We start from the raw sequence: 8,085 nt of genomic DNA on the forward strand, positions 1-8,085 counted from the left end.
AATAAAAGTGTCTGGCAAAAATCTGGTGGTAAATTAGTCCGATGGGGAGGCGTTTTCCTGAAAAAATCTTGCTCGTTTTGCTCACCGTAGATGCAAAATTTTGTCCAAAATTAGAAGTGATGACCTTTTTGCAAGACGGAGGATCGAAAATCTGGCACATTGCCAAATATCTGGAAGGTTTTAAGCTTTGTCTGTTGGTCTGGCGCGCAATCAAAAATCTGGCAAAATCCAGATTTATCTGGCATACTGGCAACCGTGGGTGTACCGCTATTGGCCCCAAACTGGAATTTTTTCACGTTACTTCATATGGAAAAATGATGTCTGTATGTAGCAAAACTATCAGCAAATGTAAAATATTTAAAATGTATCCGTCAGTTGGTAGTCGAGTAATTCGGGGTTAAAATCAGGGTATTTTTATAATCAAAGTTCTATAGTTCCTAAACAAGCAAACATAGAGGTATACTATTTTCAGCAAAGTTGTGTATTTTTACTATTTGTATAACTTTGTAACACATGAAAAAGTCATACAACAATTACAAAAAGAGCTAAAATAGAAAAACTGATTTTACAAATACAGAAACAATAAATAAGATTTCTCTGTCTTCGCTTCTATCTCAGGTTACAGTCTTCAGCAAAATTTCTTGTAATAATAGGCTCTAAAACTTTGCAGAACATATCAATGTGTTATATTGAAACTGAAAAAAAAATTTTTTTTTCACTTTTAGGGGGATTAATCCAAATTTAAATTGCACCAGATGATAGAGCATTCAATTTCAAGAAACTCTTCCAAAGGTTCGATAAACTTAAAAACAAGTTTTCCTAGTCAAAACTCTAGTGCACACGTTTTCTTTGGTTTGGGGCTATTGTGCGCGCGAGTAACTGTGTTGCAAAAGTTGGCGCGAGCGTTCGAGGATTGATATCTTTTGACCGGTAAAACCAATGGATCATTGAAAAAGCTAAAAAATTTCACAGATGGCTCCAGCATAGACATGTTCTGTCAAACACACTCGACGAACATCTATGACCGACTGTCAAACTGCCTTGCAATCTGATTGGTCCACCTAAAAAAACCGGTTCAAATTAACCGTTATCAACCGTCAACAACAACGGAACGGCAAGAAATTATGACGTGTAATCTGTATCAGCCTTAAAGTTTACTCTAAATATGCCACGTGGGGCTTTAGTGTCCATCTAGCGGTAAGCACGAGCAAAAGCTACCTACAATGATCCATTCTTATGAAATTTTGCATATATATTCGTAGTGTCAAAACCTCTCGTTTGATATTAAAATAATTGAAATTAGGTAAATTATCTTGGTTAAATAAATGGTTCATTATAAATTATTGTTAATTTTGGTGTGGTGTATACGATTGCTCATAACTTTCAAATTAAACGTCCAATCCAAAAATCATTCAATAGTGATCTATCCGGCTATATTATCTGCCAAATAAAACTAATAGCGTATAAATCGGTTTGGCCATCTCTGAGAAACAGGCGATCATTTGAACCTTATCAAAAATGGTTTTTTAAAGCTAACTTTTAAACTGCTTGTCCGTTTTCAATAAAACTTGGTAAAAAGTTTAGTAGCAAGAGCTTTCGTTTGGTACTAAGATCGCTAAAATTGGTTGCGTAGTTCAGGACAAACGCGTGTCACGTAGTTTTCACATTTTTGCTTATAACTTTTAAACGAAACGTCGGACCGCAAAGCAATTCAATAGTGATATACTAGACAATAATACCTTTCAAACAAAAGTAAAAGCGATCAAATCGGTTCAGCCATCTTCGAGAAACAGGCGATAGAAAATGAGCTGCACACACACACATACCCACATACACACATACACACACACACACAGACATTGCTCAGTTCGTCGAGCTCTATCGATTGGTATATGTGATTCGGCCCTACGGGCCTCGGATCAATTTCGTGTTTTTCGACCAATTTCTAAACCTTTGTTATATAGTATAACAAAGGTAAAAAATAAATAAATAAACACCGCAGCGAACAAACGAATACAAATGTTCCCCTTGCAAATTTTGAATATCGTTTCTTCCTAGCGTTTCGTTTTCGCAACGCAAAGCTTAAAACCTATGTTAAAATTACAAAAGTCATCAAAATTATGAAACAAAGTTTTTTTTTGGCAAGCAACCGATTCTTACTAACATTGATTAATAGGCCAGGCACTAAAAGAGGTAAAATGGAGTTTAATGAGTATTTTTCCTTAACTGCCTGAAAAATAGCAAAACCTGTTGTTTTGTCACAGCTATAATTATGTTACATGTAACATCTGAGCTTTGAGCAAAAACAGATCGATGAGATTTTTTTCCAATCTTTCTTTGTTTCTCAGGGTCCAACTTGAAAAAATACCGCAAAGATCAATACTATTCTTGATCTTACACACCGTACCCCCAAACGCACTGCAAGCTTCAACTTCCCACCTCAAACTGCTAAACGTGTCCGAGTTGGTGCCAGTGGCGAAGCAGTAATGCGTAGCCAGCAGCGCACTGAGTTTATGGGTAACAAAGAGGTCGATGCCAATATAATAGTGCCGCTCGCTCGAGAGGAGACAAAATGCTGGCTGTATCTATCGAAATTTGATCCACGAGCCACCGTGGAAGAAATTTCGAACTTAGTGCGCAGCAATTTGGAAAATGAACCGGAATCCGCAATTGATATCGTTAAACTTGTTCCTCGGGATAGAAGACTGGAAGAGCTTAGCTATGTGTCTTTCAAGGTTGGAATTGGATCGGAATATATAGAAAAAGCTATGTCTGCCTCATCTTGGCAGAAGGGTATTTATTTCCGTGAGTTTGAATTCACTCGCGGGACTCAGCCGAAATTATTTCCTATTCCCCCGCCAAGCCAGCCAAACGAGTAATCCCCGATATTCTGCTTCGCCTCGTTTTTTACCGTTACTTAATGATTTCACTCGTCCAGAAGTGTATAACTGTTGCTTGCGTGATTCATCTGTTAAACAAAATTGCTATCAGTATCAGAAAAATGAAATAAGCCTGCACATATATTACCAGAATATGAATAGTATCCGAAGCAGTAGCCGGCTCGAAGCTGTCTTCATGTCCGCACTGGAGCGTGATTTCGATGTTTATGCTTTCTGTGAAACAAATTTAAATGAATCAATTCAAAATTCGTTTGTGTTTCCACAATCGTTTGTAGTTTACCGTTGCGATAGATCCTCATCGAATTCTGATAAAACCAGCGGCGGTGGTGTACTGATTGCTGTTAATCAGAAGTTTTATAGTAACATTATTTTCGAATCGTCCTGCAATGAGGAAATTACCGTTAAAATTCGATTGAACAAAATTGAAATTATTCTTTGTTGTGTATACATACCTCCTGATTCGCATTTTGGTCGCTATGCATCATACGTAGAAAGCATCCGCAATATTGTAGATTCATCGTCACCTGAAAGCAAAATTGTTGTCGTGGGTGATTTCAATCTTAAAAACACAACTTGGTGCCGTGAAACTGAAAAGGATTTGCATTTCTTACCTTATCAAGTACGTCAGCTAGAAGAAGAACTGTTCGTTGATTCGATGGCTGCTTGTGGCTTTTTCCAAATTTGCGGTATCCCGAATTAAAACAACAGATTTCTCGATTTGTTGTTTACAACAGACGATGAGTGCTGTCGTATTGAGGTGAGTGATCCGCTGATCAAGACAAGTGCATCATAATGCTATGTCAATTGACGTTACTTTTACTGAGTTGCCTATGGCATCTAATGATGTTGTCGCACACTCCGATAAAGCGATAAAGGTTTTAGACACTCGCCTAATCGACGATGCTGAGTGCACGGATTACCGAGGAATTACAAGATCTAGACTGGCGCGGCGTATTTATTTCTAACGATGCTTTTAATAGGGACGATATGAAACCTCACGTTGCTTCTATGTTGGATTTTCTACGGAAATTTTCCGTTTTGAATATAATTGATGGTGATACGTGGAATACCGAAACAGCACTTGACTACAATGCGATTGTGTTTTATTATATTACTAGCTGACCCGACAAACTTCGTATTGCCACAAATTAACCTGTGTTGTACATAAATCATGAATCTCGGATGATCTTTGTCACTTCTCGAGTTTTGCAAGCCCCCCAGTGGGCGGCGCTTCCGACGGCGGGTCACCGGCAACACTCGCGACCGGCTCGTCCTGAATGATCTAGTGTTACTATATATAGTTTTTGTGGTCTTGTAATTGACTAATGTTTTATGGAAGAGTCTCGAATTTCTCGAGTTGGATTAGTTTTTGAGTTTCGCTAAAATTTCTGATTTATTTGTATGAGAGTCCATATCCCCCTACCACAGGGGTGAGAGGTCTCTAACTATCATAAAATAAATTCAAGACTCAAAAATCTCCTACATGCTAAATTTGGTTCCATTTGCTTGATTAGTACTCAAATTATAAGGAAATTTGTATTTCATTTGTATGGGAGCCCACCCTCTTAAAAGGGAAAGGGGTCGTAATACACCACAGAAAAAAAAATTCTGCCATCTAAAACTCTCACATGCCAAATTTGGTTCCATTTGCTTGATTAGTTCTAAAGTTATGAGCAAATTTGTATTTCGTTTGAATGGGAGCCCCCCCCCTCCTAAAAAGGTAAGAAGTCCTAATTCATCATGGGAAAAATGGTTGCTTCCAAAAACACCCACATGCCAAATATGGTTCCATTTGCTTGATTAGTTCTCGAATTATGAGGAAATTTGTATTTCATTTGTGTAGAAGCCCCCCCTCTTGAAGTGTGGAAGGATCCTAATTCACCGTAGAAAATATTTTTGCCTCCAAAAACCTCCACATGCCGAATTTGGTTCTATTTGCTTGATTAGTTCTCGAGTTATGGGGAAATTTGTATTTCATTTGTATTGGAGCCCCCCCTCCTAATGTGGGAAGAGGTCCTAATTCATCACAGAAAAAATTCTTGCCTCCAAAAACACCTACACGCCAAATTTGGTTCCATTTGCTGGATTAGTTCTCGAGTTATGAGGAAATTTGTATTTCGTTTGTATAGGACCCCCCCTCATAAAGTGGGGAGGGGTCCCAATTCATCATTGAAAAAAAATTGTCAACAAAAACACATACATGCCAAATTTGGTTCAATTCGCTTGATTAGTTCTCGAGTTATGAGGAAATTTGTATTTCATTTGTACAGGAGCCCCTCCTCTTAAAGTGGGGAGGGGTCCTAATTCACCATAGAAAATTTTCTTGCTCTCGAAAACCTTCACATGCCAAATTTGGTTGCATTTGCTTGATTAGTTCTCGAGTTATGAGGAAATTTGTATGGAAGTCCCCCCTCTTAAAGGGGAAAGGAGTTATAATTCCTCTTATAAAGAGGGGAGGGGTCTCAATTCACCATAGAATAAATTCTTGTCATCAAAAAAAACACCCACATGCCAAATGTTGTTCTATTTGCTTGATTAGTTCTCGAGTTAGGAGGAAATTTGTATTTCATTTGTACAGGAGCCCCCCCCTCTTAGAGTGGGGAGGGGTCCTAATTCACCGTAGAAAATTTTCTTGCCCTCGAAAACCTTCACATGCCAAAGTTGGTTCCATTTGCTTGATTAGTTCTCGAGTTATGAGGAAATTTGTATGGAAGCCCCCCCTCTTAAAGGGGAGAGGAGTTACAATTCCCCTTATAAAGAGGGAGGGGTCTCAATTTACCATAGAATAAATTCTTGTCACCGAAAACACCCACATGCCAAATTTGGTTCTATTTGCTTGATTAGTTCTCGAGTTATGAGGAAATTTGTATTTCATTTGTATAGGAGCCCCCCCTCCTAAAGTGGGAAGAGGTTCTTATTCATCATAGAAAACATTCTTGCCTCCAAAAACACCTACATGCCAAATTTGGTTCCATTTGCTGGATTAGCTCTCGAGTTATAAGGAAATTTGTATTTCGTTTGTATAGGAGCCCCCCCCCCCCTCTTAAAGTAGGGAGGGGTCCCAATTCATCATAGAAAAAAATTTTGTCTTCAAAAACACTACTACTTACTTAGGTGGCTTGCCGTCCTAAGACAAAGCCTGTTGAACAAAATTTCTCCATGTAACTCGGTTGAGGGCTACCGCTCTCCAATTCCTCGGACACCGAGTACTCTCCGCCAGATCTCGCTCCACCTGGTCTAACCATCTTGCTCGCTGCGCTCCTGGTCGTCTTGTTCCTACCGGATTTGAGGCGAACACCATCTTTGCAGGGTAGTTGTCCGGCATTCTTGCAACATGCCCTGCCCATCGCATCCGTCCAGCTTTAGCCACCTTCTGGATACTGGGTTCGCCATAGAGCTGTGCGAGTTCATGGTTCATCCTCCGCCTCCATACTCCGTTCTCCTGTACGCCGCCGAAGATCGTTCTTAGCACTCGTCGTTCGAAAACTCCGAGCACTCGCAGGTCCTCCTCGAGCATTGTCCATGTTTCATGCCCGTAGAGAACAACCGGTCTAATAAGCGTCTTGTACAGGGTGCACTTTGTACGGGGACTTAGTCTGCTCGACCGCAATTGCTTGTGGAGCCCATAGTAAGCACGACTTCCGCTGATAATACGCCTCCGAATCTCACGGCTGGTATCATTATCCGCCGTTACCAGTGAGCCAAGGTAGACAAATTCATCGACTACCTCAAACTCATCGCCGTCGATCAATATACTACTGCCCAAGCGGTGTCGTTCGGCCTCGGTTCCGCTGGCCAGCATGTACTTTGTTTTAGACGTATTTACCTTTAACCCAATCTTTTCTGCTTCGCGCTTTAGTCTGGTGTACTGTTCAGCCACCGCCACAGATGTTCTGCCGATAATATCCATGTCATCGGCAAAGCAGACGAATTGACTAGATTTGTTGAATATCGTGCCCCGCGTGTTGATATCCGCTCGGTTCATAACACCTTGTAGCGCTATGTTGAACAGCAGGCATGAAAGACCATCACCTTGACGAAGCCCTCTGTGTGATTCGAATGAACTTGACAATCCACCCGAAATCCGAACACAGCACTGCGTACCATCCATCGTAGATTTAATCAGTTTGATGAGCTTCCTGGGGAAGCTGTTCTCGTCCATGATTTTCCATAGCTCTTTCCGGTCGATGGTATCATATGCGGCTTTGAAGTCAACGAATAAATGATGCGTGGGAACTCTGTATTCACGGCCCTTTTGGAGGATTTGCCGCAGTGTAAATATTTGATCCGTTGTAGACCGACCTTCGACGAAGCCGGCTTGATAAGTTCCCACAAATCTACTCGCAATTGGTGATAGACGGCGGAAAATGATTTGGGACAGCACTTTATAAGCGGCATTGAGAACGGTGATCGCTCGATAGTTCTCACAGTCCAACTTGTCGCCCTTTTTGTAGATCGGGCAGATAACCCCATCTTTCCACTCCTCCGGTAGCTGTTCCGTATCCCAAATTCTAACAATTAGTCGGTGTAGACAAACGGCCAGCTTTTCTGGTCCCATTTTAATAAGCTCCGCTCCGATGCCATCTTTTCCAGCTGACTTGTTGTTCTTTAGCTGCATGATGGCCTCCTTAACTTCGCCTATCGTTGGGGCTGGCACCTCTTCCCCGTTTGCTGCACCGTCGAAATCGCTTTTCCCGCCGCCATGGTTTTCCGCCTGGGCGCCATTCAGGTGTTCGTCGAAGTGCTGCTTCCACCTATCCGTCACCTCACGATCGTCCGTCAGAATACTGCCAGTTTTATCCCGACACATTTCGGCTCGCGGCACAAAGCCTTTGCGGGATCCGTTCAGTTTCTGGTAGAACTTCCGCGTTTCCTGAGAACGATGCAGCCGCTCCAACTCCGCATATTCCTGCTCTTCCAGGTTGCGCTTTTTCTCCCGAAAGATTTGGTTTCGCTGCATCTTCTTCTGTTTGTGTCTTTCCACGTTCTGACGTGTGGCACTGCGCATCTTGGCCGCCCGCGCAGCGTTCTCCTCATCCATCACCCTCCTACATTCATCGTCAAACCAATCGTTCCGCTGATTCCGGGCCACATGCCCGATGGAGCTCTCCGCTACACTGCTGATGGCTGTTTTGATAGTGTTCCAACAGTCCTCGAGAGGGGCTTCGTCCAGCTCGTCCTCTTC

At 41.7% G+C, this 8,085-nt stretch overlaps 1 long non-coding RNA gene across 1 annotated transcript; it reads right to left on the minus strand.

The window, feature by feature from the left end:
* Positions 1-2,932: 2,932 nt before the first annotated feature.
* Positions 2,933-3,263, minus strand: LOC128744480 (uncharacterized). Its single transcript, XR_008412393.1, has 3 exons — positions 3,181-3,263; positions 3,028-3,113; positions 2,933-2,968 (listed from the first exon to the last, which is right to left on the minus strand). It is a non-coding gene; the product is annotated as an uncharacterized LOC128744480 (long non-coding RNA).
* Between the last annotated feature and the right edge of the window lie 4,822 nt (positions 3,264-8,085).

This window comes from Sabethes cyaneus, chromosome 3 (genome assembly GCF_943734655.1).
Source record: "Sabethes cyaneus chromosome 3, idSabCyanKW18_F2, whole genome shotgun sequence".
Classification (NCBI taxonomy): Eukaryota; Metazoa; Arthropoda; class Insecta; order Diptera; family Culicidae; genus Sabethes; species Sabethes cyaneus.